At 42.8% G+C, this 16,175-nt stretch overlaps 1 pseudogene; it reads right to left on the reverse strand.

Annotated features, from left to right (window-relative positions):
• LOC119306344 overlaps positions 1 to 16,175 on the reverse strand; it is a 68,643-nt pseudogene that overhangs the window by 41,623 nt on the left and 10,845 nt on the right.

Raw genomic sequence — 16,175 nt, forward strand, 5'->3', positions numbered from 1 at the left:
ATTTCCCATCAAAAGTATGTCATCTACATATAATATGAGAAATGCTACAGCGCTCCCACTCACTTTCTTGTAAACGCAGGCTTCTCCATAAGTCTACATAAACCCAAACGCTTTGATCATCTCATCAAAGCGAATGTTCCAACTCCGAGATGCTTGCACCAGCCCATAAATGGATCGCTGGAGCCTGCATACCTTGTTAGCATTCTCAGGGTCGACAAAACCTTCCGGCTGCATCATATGCAGTTCTTCCTTAAGATGACCATTAAGGAATGCTGTTTTGACGTCCATTTTCCATATCTCATAATCATAGTATGAGGCAATTGCTAACATGATTCAAACGGACTTTAGCTTCGCTACGGGAGAGAATGTCTCATCGTAGTGACAACCCCTTGAATGTCTCTCCGTGTCCGTCTTCTTCCTAAAGATCCATTTGTTTTCTATCGCTCGCCGATCATCAGGCAAGTCTGTCAAAGTCCATACTTCGTTTTCATACATGGATCCTATCTCGGATTGCATGGCTTCAAGCCATTTGTCGGAATCTGGGCCCGCCATCGCTTCTTCATAGTTCGAAGGTTCACCGTTGTCTAACAACATGATTTCCAGGACAGGATTGCCATACACTAGTGTAGAACCGGGCAATAGCACCGGTTCGTAAGGCCCTTTAGTGCCGGTTCCATAACCGGCACTAAAGTGTGGGCACTAAAGCCCCCCCCCTTTAGTACCGGTTCAGCACGAACCGGTGGTAAAGGGCAACCAAGTGGCACGAGCCAGCTCCGGGTGGCTGGAGCCCTTTAGTACCGGTTGGTAATACCAACCGGTACTATAAGGTTTGGTTTTTTTTTAGTTTTATGATTTCTTTTTCATTTAATTTTTTGTTTCCATTTTAATTCTTTTTCGTTTGCTGGTATTTTACGATACTACACATTGTACACGTTATGCATATATATATATATATATATATATATATATATATAAATAGAATATCTAGTAGAACCAATCATGCATATATATATCATCAATGTCTCACAAACCACCATATTAATTAATTCACACATACACAAATGTATAGCTAGCTATATACAATTTATCCTACATATGCATGTTGCCTTCGGAGCCAGTGGCATTAGCCTAATTGGTGCCTTCGGAGCACGATGACAATTGGAAGTGGTTTTCATGGGGGCGGTAGCGGGTAATAGTATTCTCCCTTCGGATTTATGACCTGGTCGAGCAAAAATCCCGCTATTTCCTCTTGAAGTGCTTCTACGCGCTCCGTTTCTAGGAGCTTCTTCCGCACCTCTCTGAACTGTTAAGAAGGAGATCAATATGCATGTGTATTAGTTGTGTGACTAGATATCGATAATGGTGTAAAAATTGTGAATAGTGTTCTGACAAGCGTACCCATTCCTGTCTTTGAGATCTGCTCCTTTCGGACGCCATCATGCGAATGTTCTCGCAAACGCAGAATGCACACAGATCAGTCCCCTGCGCCTGCTTCAGGGCCTTTACGAGAATGGAATTTCATCAGATAATAATTAATCAAGCATGATAATTAAAGAGATGGTAGCTAGCTAGCTAGCTAGTACTACTTAATTACTTACCTTGGGTCTTCCCCATTTAAGCTTTTTTTTCCATTCGCCTTCCATGACGCTGATGAACCTTTCCCAAGCCCTGCCCGCCGACAAAGAAAATTAATAAAGGGGTTATTAAATAGTTCATATCATGAAATGACGAACTAAATAGGCCGAGATATATAGTTAATAATGATTGAAATTACCTATTGACTATCCCAAACAAGATGTTACAGTCAGTTTTAACTTTGAGTAGTGAGTCCAGTATTTCAACTGTTCTGTCGTCAACTTTAATGATACACAAGACCCAGTGAAATCTGCATGCACACACGTTTGCATGTCTTAATTAAGCGGGCATATGTAAGCAAAAACATGTAGCTAGCTAGTAGGCAAAAACAGAGAATTTGTAGTACAAGACAGTGTGACTCACTGGAAGTTGTAAGGAAGTAGTATATCTTCATTGTATTTGAGACGCTTCAAGAACTCTAGCATGTTGTCCTCTACGTCCTTTTGATGATGTCGATTTATCCGCCATGTGTATTCATTAACGGAGTTTGGGTCAATGAACCCAATGCCATAGCGTCCAGCTTTTCTCATTTCATACATCTTCATCCTGCATAATACCACAGAAAAGAATATAGTGAGGATAATTATAGGTAATGATTGACGATCAAAAGGATCACTACAGCTAGCTTGAGACTTAAATTACAGAAAGAAATCACTTACAGACAATAGCAACTGACGATAGATTTGTCGAGTGCGCCTTGATTGTATAACTGAAACAGTTCAGAATACTCAACGGACAGAGCTTTCTCATGGAAGTAATGATCCTCCTTGACATTCACCATGAGGGACAATCGATCTGAAATCTTGGTAATGTTCATGTACAATTGATGCAATTCATACATTCTCGTTGGGAGGTTCTTGTGGGCCTAAACTCTGCGGCTACCACTTCGAACTCCTCTGTATAGCAGGCTTGTGGGCCTAAACTCTGCGCGCTGCCCTGTGAGTCTGCTGGGCCTTTAAGGCCTGTAATTACACACCTGTGGCCTATCAGGCCCACAGGGCAGCGCCCCAATTTTTTTATAGTTTTTTTCTTTTCTGCTTTATTTTCTTCTATTTATTTTTGCGTAGTTTTTTGTATAGTTTTTTCTTTTCTGTTATATTTATTTTCTTCTATTTATTTGTGAGTAGTTTTTCATCTAGTTTGCCAAAATTCAACATTTTCAGAGTTCATTTTGTAGTGATTTTCAATTTCACGGTAATTTTGTAAACGATTGAAAAATAGCAAATATAATTTTTTTTCTTTTCTGCTTTATTTTTTCTTCTATTTATTTCTGAGTAGTTTTTTCTTTTCTGCTATATTTATTTTCTTCTATTTATTTTTGAGTAGTTTTTTTATATTTTTTTTTCTTTTCAGCTATAGTTTTTCTTTCTTTCTGCTATTTTTTCTTTTCTGCAATACTTTATGGTCAAAGTCTGGAGTCATAACTTTAAAAAAAAGAAATGTCGACGTGCAATTAGTTTTTGCCATAACAGAAGAAGTCTAGAGTTGTAATAAGTTATTAAGAATAAAAAAGAGGTGCAATGCTCGTTAATTTGCTTCAAGCCTTTCGGAATAGTGTAAACTGCACTACGCATAGCTCCGTGCAGTCTACCGTATTCCTGAAGGCTTGAAGGTAAGAAACGTGAGCATTGATCCTCTTCTTTATCATCTCAGCACTCAGGGCTTATAAACCGCTCCTAGTCCCTCTCACTTCGTGAGGTGGGACTAAAAAACAGCTTACGTCTGGTTCATCCATGAACCGGTACTAAAGGTGCTCGTGGGGCCCCAGCCTTACCTGACACAACCTCATTAGTACCGGTTCATGGTACGAACCGGCACTAAATGGTGATGGTGGGGCCATAGCCTGACCGGAGGCTGACACAGCCTCTTTAGGTACAAAAAATTACAAACTTTCTGTTAGTGCCCGTAGTTTTCAAATTTGAATAGTTTAAATTTTGAATTATTTGAAATTAGTGTGAATTTGTTTGCACATAAAATTTCTTCGCGTTTCAAATGCCAAAACACATAACTACCCTAACTATTACAGAGATTCCCCTCTCGATGCAAAACACAGAAGAAAGTGATGATAGCTAGTGAAGCCGATCACATCCCAGATCTTTGGGTGTGAAACTTTTTCTTCGCGTGTGTCCCTTTGTGCCATAACCATGGAAAATCTTCATCATTTAACGGGATGCTTGGGTCAATATTCACTGTGAATGGAGCAATTTCATCAAACTTTTCATAATCTTCTGACTTGTCTGTCTTGTCATCCACTCCCACGATGTTTCTCTTCCCACAAAGAACTATGTGCCGCTTTGGCTCATCGTACGATGCATTCGCTTCCTTATCTTTTCTTTTTCTTGGCTTGGTAGACATGTCCTTCACATAGAAAACCTGTGCCACATCATTGGCTAGGATGAATGGTTCGTCTGCATACGCAAGATTGTTGAGATCCACTGTTGTCATTCCGTACTGCGGGTCTTCCGTTACCCCGCCTCGTGTCATATTGACCCATTTGCACCGAAACAAAGGGACCTTTAAACCACGTCGATAGTCAAGTTCCCATATGTCCTGTATATAACCATAATATGTTTCCTTTCCCGTCTTGGTTTCTGCATCAAAGCAGACACCACTGTTTTGGTAAGAGCGTAGCTTGCATGACCCTCTATATTCCCTTTATATTTGACGAGAAGCCAGACGGTACCTTAATACTGAGCAGGCATTCAAAGAAGATTTCCTTCTCTTCTTTGGTAAGAGCGTAGCTTGCATGACCCTGATGTATGCCGTCTTCTCCGTGCATACGTTGCTGGTCCTCCCGTGCCTCAGGTGTATCTTTTGTCTTCCCGTACACGCCCAAGAAGCCAAGCAAGGTCACGCAAAGATTCTTCGTCACATGCATCACGTCGATTGTGGAGCGCACCTCTAGGTCTTTCCAATATGGCGGGTCCCAAAATATAGATTTCTTCTTCCACATGGGTGCGCGTCCGTCAGCGTCCTTTGGAACAGGTTGTCCGCCAGGACCCTTTCCAAATATCACCTTCAAATCCTTGACCGTATCATGTACATCAGCACCAGTACGGTGGCGAGGCTTCGTCCAGTGATCCGCCTCACCTTTGAAATGCTTGCCTTTCTTTCTTACGGGATGCCTGCTCGGAAAAAATCGACGATGTCCCAGGTACACATTCTTCTTACAACTATTCAAATATATACTGTCGGTATCATCCAAATAGTGCGTGCATCCGTGGTATCCCTTGTTTGTCTGTCCTGAAAGGTTACTGAGAGCAGGCCAATCATTGATGGTCGCGAACTGCAACGCCTTTAGGTCAAATTCTTCCCCCATGTGCTCATCCCACGCACGTACACCTGTTCCGTTCCACAGTTGTAAGAGTTCTTCAACTAATGGCCTTAGGTACACATCAATGTCGTTGCCGGGTTGCTTAGGGCCTTGGATGAGCACTGGCATCATAATGAACTTCCGCTTCATGCACAACCAAGGAGGAAGGTTATACAAACATAGAGTCACAGGCCAGGTGCTATGGTTGCTGCTCTGCTCCCCAAAAGGATTAATGCCATCTGCACTTAGACCAAACCATACGCTCCTTGCGTCATCTGCAAACTCCTTCCCATACTTTCTTTCAATTTTTCTCCACTGCGACCCGTCAGCGGGTACTCTCAACTTTCCGTCTTTCTTACGGTCTTCTCTGTGCCATCGCATCGCCTTGGCATGCTCTTTGTTTTGGAACAAACGTTTCAACCGTGGTATTATAGGAGAATACCACATCACCTTGGCAGGAATCTTCTTCCTGGGGCGCTCGCCCTCGACATCACCATGCTCATCGCGGCTGATCTTATAGCGCAATGCACCACATACCGGGCAAGCGTTCAAATCCTCGTACTCACCGTGGTAGAGGATGCAATCATTAGGGCATGCATGTATCTTCTGCACCTCTAACCCTAGAGGGCAGATAGCCTTCTTTGCTTCGTACGTACTCTCGGGCAATTCGTTGTCCTTTGGAAGCATATCCTTTATCATTACCAGCAACTTTCCAAATCCCTTGTCAGATACACCATTCTCTGCCTTCCATTGCAGCAATTCCAGTGTGATGCCCAGCTTTTTCTTGTCACCTACGCAATTCGGGTACAACAATTTCTTGTGATCCTCTAACATGCGCTGCAACTTCTTCTTCTCCAAATCACTTGCGCAGTTTCTCTTTGCATTGGCAATGGCCCGACCTAGATCATCAACGGGCTCATCTGATGCCTCTTCTTCGGCTTCTTCTCGCATTGCTGACTCAGCTTCTTCCTGCATTACCAGCTCAGCTTCTTCCCCCATTGTTGTATCATCGTATTCAGGGAACCCATGGCCAGGATAGCTGTCGTCGTCCTCTTCTTCTTCATTGTCTTCCATCATAACCCCTCTTTCTTCGTGCTTGGTCCAAACATTATAGTGGGGCATGAAACCGGACTCAAACAGGTGGACGTGAATGGTTCTTGACGTAGAGTAATTGCGACCATTCTTACAGCTAGCACATGGACAAGGCATAAAACCATCCGCCCGCTTGTTTGCCTCAGCCGCAAGCAGAAAAGTATGCACGCCCTCAACGAACTGGGGAGAGCATCGGTCATCGTACATCCATTGCCGGCTCATCTTCATTACACAACACCGAATAGACCAAATTAATACAAGTTCATACATAAAGTTCATACAACACTTAAATGCAACAAACAAATAACTCTCTAGCTAAAGCATTTAAATGCAACAACAAATGCGATCAAGATCGCAACTAAGGTAACAATTGATCCAACAGCATAATGATACCAAGCCTCACTATCGAAATTTGTCATAAAAATATCTATGTATAACACGAAATATCTATGTCAACTTGATGGGCATAATTTGTCATAAACACAAAATGCAACAAATAGTTTTAAAAGAGAATATACCACATCCGAATCATAACAAGGACGAGGGCCGACGGGGACGGATATCAAAACCATGGCACTATGTATAACAAACAACGTACGGGTAAGATAATTATTATACGAGTAACTATATATCCAAATCACACAAACATCAATTATTTATATAAAATTTCATGAACAAGAGGCTCACCACAAGGTGGTGCCGACGACGGGACAGTGCGGGCGATCGACGGTGGTTACGACGGAGATTTAGAAGGCACTAAGTAAACCACACCTACATATGCAAACTAAGTGTTATTTTGACCTCAAATTGCATATAAATCAAATACTACCACATATAATTCCTCCCAAATTACTAAAACCCACAATTAATCACTATATAAACCAACGCAAGAGCTAATCTAGCAATGAGAGATGAAAGGACAAAGTTGCTAACCTTGGTGATCATTTGAATGGATGAGGGCCTGCAAATCTTGACAAATTTGGGGCAAATTTTGTGATGAACTCGAGAGGAAGAAGGGAAGAACAGAGGAGAGGGAGAGGGGGAAGGGGGAAGAACATAGTGCGGGTGGACGAAGGATTTATATAGGACGACCTTTAGTATAGGTTCGTGCCACGAACCGGTACTAAAGGTGTTGGAAGGGCCCCACTCTGACAACATTAGTACCGGTTCGTGCCACGAACCGGTACTAAAGGTGCTGGAAGGGCCCCACTCTGACAACATCCTGCCACCACTCTCATTAGTACCGGTTCGTGCTGCCATGAACCGGTACTAAAGGTGCTGGAAGGGCCCCACTCTGACAACATCCTGCCACCACTCTCATTAGTACCGGTTCGTGGCACGAACCGGTGCTAAAGGTTTGCCATGAACCGGTACTAAAGAGCTCCTCCCGGCTAGCCATTGGAACCGGCACTAATGGACACATTAGTGCCTGTTCTGTTACAAACCGGGACTAATGTGTCTCACATTTGACCCTTTTTCTACTAGTGATACCACTCTGGTGTGGAACGTGTCCTCGTGGACCTATGAAGTTCAGTAGTAACTTGATCCGAAGTACCTTGATCATCATCATTAACTTCCTCTTCAGTTGGTGCTGGCACCAGAGGAACATCTTCCTGAGCTGCGCTACTCACCGGTTCAAGAGGTAGTACTTCATCAAGTTCCACTTTCCTCCCACTTACTTCTCTCGAGAGAAACTCTTTCTCCAGAAAGGACCCGTTCTTGGCAACAAAGATCTTGCCTTCGGATCTGAGGTAGAAGGTATACCCAATGGTTTCCTTAGGGTGTCCTATGAAGATGCATTTTTCCAACTTGGGTTCGAGCTTTTCAGATTGAAGTTTCTTGACATAAGCATCGCATCCACAAACTTTTAGAAACGGCAGCTTAGGTTTCTTCCCAAACCATAATCCATACGGTGTCGTCTCAATGGATTTAGACGGTGCCCCATTTAAAGTGAATCTAGCTGTCTCTAGAGTGTATCCCCAAAAACATAGCGGTAAATCAGTAAGAGACATCATAGATCGCACCATATCCAATAAAGTGCGATTATGACGTTCGGACACACCGTTACGTTGAGGTGTTCCAGGAGGCGTGAGTTGCGAAACGATTCCACATTTCCTCAAGTGCGTACCAAATTCATGACTTAAATATTCTCCTCCACGATCTGATCATAGGAACTTTATCTTTTGTTCACGTTGATTCTCTACCTCATTCTGAAACTCCTTAAACTTTTCAAAGGTCTCAGACTTGTGTTTGATCAAGTAGACATACCCATATCTACTCAAGTCGTCAGTGAGAGTGAGAACATAACGATATCCTCCGCGAGCCTCAACGCTCATTGGACCGCACACATCAGTATGTATGATTTCCAATAAGTTGGTTGCTCGCTCCATTGTTCCGGAGAACGGAGTCTTGGTCATTTTGCCCATGAGGCATGGTTCGCATGTGTCAAATGATTCATAATTGAGAGACTCTAAAAGTCCATCAGCATGGAGCTTCTTCATGCGCTTGACACCAATGTGACCAAGGCGGCAGTGCCACAAGTATGTGGGACTATCGTTATCAACTTTACATCTTTTGGTATTCACACTATGAATATGTGTAACATCACGTTTGAGATTCATTAAGAATAAACCATTGAGCATCGGGGCATGACCATAAAACATATCTCTCATATAAATAGAACAACCATTATTCTCGGATTTAAATGAGTAGCTATCTCGTATTAAACGAGATCCAGATACAATTTTCATGCTCAAACTTGGCACTAAATAACAATTATTGAGGTTTAAAACTAATCCCGTAGGTAAATGTAGAGGTAGCATGCCGACGGCGATCACATCGACCTTGGAACCATTCCCAACGTGCATTGTCACCTCGTCCTTTGCCAGTCTCTGTTTATTCCACAGTTCCTGCTTTGAGTTACAACTATGAGCAACCGCACCGGTATCAAATACCCAGGAGCTACTACGAGTACTGGTAAGGTACACATCAATTACATGTATATCACATATACCTTTAGTGTTGCCGGCCTTCTTGTCCGCTAAGTACTTGGGGCAGTTCCGCTTCCAGTGAGCACTTCCCTTGCAATAAAAGCACTCAGTCTCAGGCTTGGGTCCATTCTTTGACTTCTTCCCGGCAACTAGCTTACCGGGCACGGCAACTCCCTTGCCGTCCTTCTTGAAGTTCTTCTTACCCTTGCCTTTCTTGAACTTAGTGGTTTTATTCACCATCAACACTTGATGTTCTTTCTTGATCTCTACCTCCGCTGATTTCAGCATTGAATATACCTCAGGAATGGTCTTTTCCATCCCCTGCATATTGAAGTTCATCACAAAGCTCTTGTAGCTAGGTGGGAGCGACTGAAGGATTCTGTCAATGACCGCATCATCCGGGAGGTTAACTGCCAGCTGAGACAAGCGGTTGTGCAACCCAGACATTTTGAGTACGTGCTCGCTGACAGAACTATTCTCCTCCATCTTACAACTGTAGAACTTGTCGGATACTTCATATCTCTCGACCCGGGAATGAGCTTGGAAAACCATTTTCAGCTCTTGGAACATCTCATATGCTCCGTGTTGCTCAAAACGCTTTTGGAGCTCCAGTTCTAAGCTGTAAAGCATGCCGCACTGAACGAGGGAGTTATCATCAGCACGAGACTGCCAAGCGTTCATAACGTCTTGGTTCTCTGGGATGGGTGCTTCACCTAACGGTGCTTCTAGGACATAATCTTTCTTGGCAGCTATGAGGATGATCCTCAGGTTCCGGACCCAGTCCGTATAGTTGTTGCCATCATCTTTCAGCTTGGTTTTCTCTAGGAACGCGTTGAAGTTGAGGGTAACGTGGGCCATTTGATCTACAAGACATATTGTAAAGATTTTAGACTAAGTTCATGATAATTAAGTTCATCTAATCAAATTATTTAATGAACTCCCACTCAGATTAGACATCCCTCTAGTCATCTAAGTGATACATGATCCGAGTCGACTAGGCCGTGTCCGATCATCACGTGAGACGGACTATTCATCATTGGTGAACATCTCCATGTTGATCGTATCTCCCATACAACTCATGTTTGACCTTTCGGTCTCTTGTGTTCCGAGGCCATGTCTGTACATGCTAGGCTCGTCAAGTTAACCTAAGTGTTTTGCATGTGTAAATCTGTCTTACACCCGTTGTATGTGCACGTTAGAATCTATCACACCCGATCATCGCGTGGTGCTTCGAAACGACGAACTTTCGCAACGGTGCACAGTTAGGGGAACATTTTCTTGAAATTATTATGAGGGATCGTCTTATTTACTACCATCGTTCTAAGTAAACAAGATGCATAAACATAATAAACATCACATGCAATTAAAACAGTGACATGATATGGCCAATATCATATAGCTCCTTTGATCTCCATCTTCGGGGCTCCATGATCATCTTCGTCACCGGCATGACACCATGATCTCCATCATCATGATCTCCATCATCGTGTCTCCATGAAGTTGCTCGCCAACTATTACTTCTACTACTATGGCTAACGGTTTAGCAATAAAGTAAAGTAATTACATGGCGTTAAATCATTGACACGCAGGTCATACAATAATTAAGACAACTCCTATGGCTCCTGCCGGTTGTCATACTCATCGACATGCAAGTCGTGATTCCTATTACAAGAACATGATCTCATACATCACAATATATCATTCATCATTCATCACAACTTTTGGCCATATCACATCACAAATCATATGCTGCAAAAAGAAATTAGACGTCCTCTAATTGTTGTTGCATGTTTTACGTGGCTGCAAAAGGGTTCTAGCAAGAACGTTTTCTTACCTACGTAAAAGCCACAATGTGATTTGTCAACTTCTATTTACCCTTCATAAGGACCCTTTTCATCAAATCCGCTCCAACTAAAGTGGGAGAGACAGACACCCGCTAGCCACCTTATGCAACTAGTGCATGTCAGTCGGTGGAACCTGTCTCACGTAAGCGTACGTGTAAGGTCGGTCCGGGCCGCTTCATCCCAAAATACCGATGAAGCAAAATAAGACTAGTAGTGGCAAGAAAGTTGACAACATCTACGCCCACAACAAATTTGTGTTCTACTCGCGCAAAGAGAACTGCGCATAGACCTAGCTCATGACGCCACTGTTGGGGAACGTTGCAGAAAATAAAAAAAATCCTATGGTTTCACCAAGATCAATCTATGAGTTCATCTAGCAACGAGAGAGAGGAGTGCATCTACGTACCTTTGTAGATCCAGCGGAAGCGTTCAAGAGAATGGGGTTGAGGGAGTCGTACTCGTCGTGATCCAAATCACCGGAGATCCTAGCGCCGAACGGACGGCACCTCCGCATTCAACAGACGTACGGTCAGGGAGACATCTCCTCCTTCTTGATCCAGCAAGTGGGGAGGAGAGGTTGATGAAGATCCAGCAGCACGACGGCGTGGTGGTGGATGCAGCAGGGATCCCGGCAGGGCTTCGCCAAGCGTTTGCGAGAGGGAGAGGTGTAGCAAGGGGAAAGGGATGCACCAAGTGCAAGGGTGCGTCTGCCCTCCCTCCCCCCTCTTTATATAGGGCCCCTAGGGGGGCCGCCGTCCCTAGGAGATTAGATCTCCAAGGGGGGGCGGCGGCCAAGGGGGTGCCTTGCCCCCCAAGGCAAGTGGAGGCGCCCCCCACCCTAGGGTTTCCAACCCTAGGCGCGGGGGGGGGGCAAGGGGGGTGCACCAGCCCACCAGGGGCTGGTTCCCCTCCCACTTCAGCCCTTGGGGCCCTCCGGGATAGGTGGCCCCACCCGATGGACCCTCGGGACCCTTTCGGTGGTCCCGGTACAATATCGGTAACCCCCGAAACTTTCTCGATGGCCGAAACTTCACTTCCTATATATAATTCTTTACCTCCGGACCATTCTGGAACTCCTCGTGACGTCTGGTATCTCATCCAGGACTCCGAAAAACTTTCGGGTTACTGCATACGCATATCTCTACAACCCTAGCGTCACCAAACCTTAAGTGTGTACACCCTACGGGTTCGGGAGACATGCAGACATGACCGAGACGCCTCTCCGGTCAATAACCAACAGCGGGATCTGGATACCCGTGTTGGCTCCCACATGCTCCTCGATGATCTCATCGGATGAACCATGATGTCGAGGATTTAAACAACCCCGTATACAATTCCCTTTGTCAATCGATACGTTACTTGCTCGAGACTCGATCGTTGGTATCCCAATACCTCGTTTAATCTCGTTACCGGCAAGTCACTTTACTCATACCATAATGCATGATCCTGTGACTAGACACTTGGTCACATTGAGCTCATTATGATGATGCATTACCGAGTGGGCCCAGAGATACCTCTCCGTCATACAGAGTGACAAATCCCAGTCTCGATTCGTGCCAACCCAACAGACACTTTCGGAGATACCCGTAGTGCACCTTTATAGTCACCCAGTTATGTTGTGACGTTTGGCACACCCAAAGCACTCCTACAGTATCCGGGAGTTGCACAATCTCATGGTCTAAGGAAATGATACTTGACATTTTGGAAAAGCTCTAGCTAAATGAACTACACGATCTTTGAGCTATGCTTAGGATTGGGTCTTGTCCATCACATCATTCTCCTAATGATGTGATCCCGTTATCAATGACATCCAATGTCCATAGTCAGGAAACCATGACTATCTGTTGATCAACGAGCTAGTCAACTAGAGGCTCACTAGCGACATGTTGTGGTCTATGTATTCACACGTGTATTACGATTTCCGGATAATACAATTATAGCATGAATAACAGAAAATTATCATGAACAAAGAAATATAATAATAACCATTTTATTATTGCCTCTAGGGCATATTTCCAATAGGATTCCCCTCCGGCAGGGTGCCGGAACAGGGTCCCGATTGGTTTTTGGTGGCTACAGAGGCTTGCGGCGGCAGAACTCCCGATCTATCTTCTGTTCTGGAAGTTTTAGGGTACGTAGGTATATATGGGTGCAAGGGGTACATCGGAGGAGCTACGGGGGGGCCACGAGGTAGGGGGCGCGCCCAGGGGGGCGCCTCCCACCCTCGTGGGCAGCCCGTATCTCCCCTGACGTGCACTCCAAGTCCCTGGGTTGCTTTCCTTCGAAAAATAACTTCTCCAGTTGATTTCGTTCCGTTTTGACTCCGTCTGATATTCCTTTTCCTCGAAACACTAAAATAGGCATAAAACAGCAAATCTGGGCTGGGCCTCCGGTTAATAGGTTAGTCCCAAAAATAATATAAAAGTGGATAATAAAGCCCAATATTGCCTAAAACAGTAGATAAAGTAGCATGGAGCAATCAAAAATTATAGATACGTTGGAGACGTATCAAGCATCCCCAAGCTTAATTCCTGCTCGTCCTCGAGTAGCTAAAGGATAAAAAATAATTTTTGATGCGGAGTGATACTTTGGCATAATTTCAATGTAAATCTTCTTAATTGTGACATGAATATTCAGATCCGAAAGATTCAAGACAAAAGTTCATATTGACATAAAAGTAATAATACTTCAAGCATACAAATTAAAGCAATCATGTCTTCTCAAAATAGCATGGTTAAAGAAAGTTATCCCTACAAAATCATATAGTCTGGCTATGCTCTATCTTCATCACACAAAGTATTTAATCATCCACAACCCCGATGACGAGCCAAGCAATTGTTTCATACTTTAGAAATCTCAAACTTTTTCAACTTTCACGCAATACATGAGCGTGAGCCATGGACATAGCATTATAGGTGGAATAGAATGGTGGTTGTGGAGAAGACAAAAAAGGAGAAGATAGTCTCACATCAACTAGGCGTATCAATGGGATATGGAGATGCCCATCAATAGATATCAATGTGAGTGAGTAGGGATTGCCATGCAACGGATGCACTAGAGCTATAAGTATATGAAAGCTCAACAAAAGAAACTAAGTGGGTGTGCATCCAACTTGCTTGCTCACGAAGACCTAGGGCACTTTTGAGGAAGCCCATCATTGGAATATACAAGCCAAGTTCTATAATGAAAAATTCCCACTAGTATATGAAAGTGACAACATATGAGACTCTCTATCATGAAGATCATGGTGCTACTTTGAAGCACAAGTGTGGTAAAAGAATAGTACGTAGCATTGTGCCTTCTCTCTTTTTCTCTCTTTTTTTGGTCCTTTTTTCTTTTTTTCTTTTTTTGGCCACTTTTTTTTTGTCCGGAGTCTCATCCTGACTTATGGGGGAATCATAGTCTCCATCATCCTTTCCTCACTGGGACAATGCTCTAATAATGATGATCATCACACTTTTATTTTTCTTACAACTCAACAATTACAACTCGGTACTTAGAACAAAATATGACTCTATATGAATGCCTCCGGTGGTGTACCAGGATGCAATGAATCATGAGCGACATGTATGAAAATTATGAAGGTGGCCATGCCACAAATACAATGTCAACTACATGTTCATGCAAAAAGCAATATGACAAAAGTAATGTGTGTCATATGAACGGGACGGTGGAAAGTTGCATGGCAATATATCTCGGAATGGCTATGGAAATGCCATGATAGGTAGGTATGCTGGCTGTTTTGAGGAAGGTATATGGTGGGTGTATGATACCGGCGAAAAGTGTGCGGTATTAGAGAGGCTAGCAATGGTGGAAGGGTGAGAGTGCGTATAATCCATGGACTCAACATTAATCAAAAGAACTCATGCACTTGTTGCAAAAATTTGGAAGTCATCAAAAACCAAAGCACTACACGCATACTCCTAGGGGGGTAGATTGGTAGGAAAATACCATCGCTCGTCCCCGACTGCCACTCATAAGGAAGACAATCAATAAATAAAATTGTGCTCCGACTTCATCACAAAGCGGTTCACCAAACGTGCGGCTACGGGAATCACAAACTTCAACACAAGCATTATTTAAATTCATAGTCACCCAAACTAGCATTGCTTTGATATTATCACCTCCATATCTCAAAACAATTATCAAGCATCAAACTTATCTTGGTATTCAACGCACTCAAAAGAAAGTTTCACATATCTTGAATACCAAGTATATTAATGTGAAGCAAATTACCATGCTATTAACGACTCTCAAAATAATCTAAGTGAAGCATGTGAGATCAATAGTTTCTTTAAAATAAATCCACCATTATGCTCTAAGAGATATAAGTGAAGCACTAGAGCAAATGAAAAACTACTCCAAAAAGATATAAGTGAAGAACAATGAGTAGCTAAATAATTATGCAACTATGTGAAGACTCTCTCTCATTAAAGAATTTCAGATCTTGATATTGTATTCAAGCAGCAAGCAAAACAAAATAAAATGACAATGCAAGGATAGCATAACTCATGTGAAGAAGCAAAAACTTAGGCTCAACCGATACTAACCGATAGTTGTTGAAGAAGAGAGGTGGGATGCCTACCGGGGCATCCCCAAGCTTAGATGCTTGAGACTTCTTGAAATATTATCTTGGGGTGCCTTGGGCATCCCCCAAGCTTGAGCTTTTGTGTCTCCTTAATTCCTTTCATATCATGGTTTCTCTTTTTATCAAAAGCTTCATTGACAACAAACTCAACAAGAACTCGTGAGATAGGTTAGTATAAACCAATGCAAAACCTTATCATTTTCTACTGTAACAAATCACTTAAATAATTATTCAACATTGAATACTAAATTCCTCTGTATATTTAATACTCCTATCCTCAAATAGAATCATTAAACAAGAAAACATATGCAAACAATGCAACCATAACAGCAATCTGCCAAAACAGTACAGTCTGTAAAGAATGCAAGAGTAACAATACTTCCCTGACTCCAAAAATTATGAACTAAAATTTCCACTGTACTAAATTTATCAGAGCTTAATATGCAAAAATATTCAACGTTATACCATTCTCTGACTTTTCTAGGAAATTTTTGCAACAGCGGTAAACTTTCTGTTTTCAAACAGCAACATGTATACTAGCAAAATAAGCATGGCAAAGGCTATCCTTGACTCTTTTTTTCTTGAAACTAAAGATGCAAAACATTATTATAAATAACAGCAAGCAAAAACTAACAAGATAAAATGACTCTCCAAGAAAAAAACATATCATGTGATGAATAAAAATATAGCTCCAAGTAAAGTTACCGATGAAC

The sequence above is a fragment of the Triticum dicoccoides genome, chromosome 5B (genome assembly GCF_002162155.2).
Source record: "Triticum dicoccoides isolate Atlit2015 ecotype Zavitan chromosome 5B, WEW_v2.0, whole genome shotgun sequence".
In the NCBI taxonomy this organism is placed as follows: Eukaryota; Viridiplantae; Streptophyta; class Magnoliopsida; order Poales; family Poaceae; genus Triticum; species Triticum dicoccoides.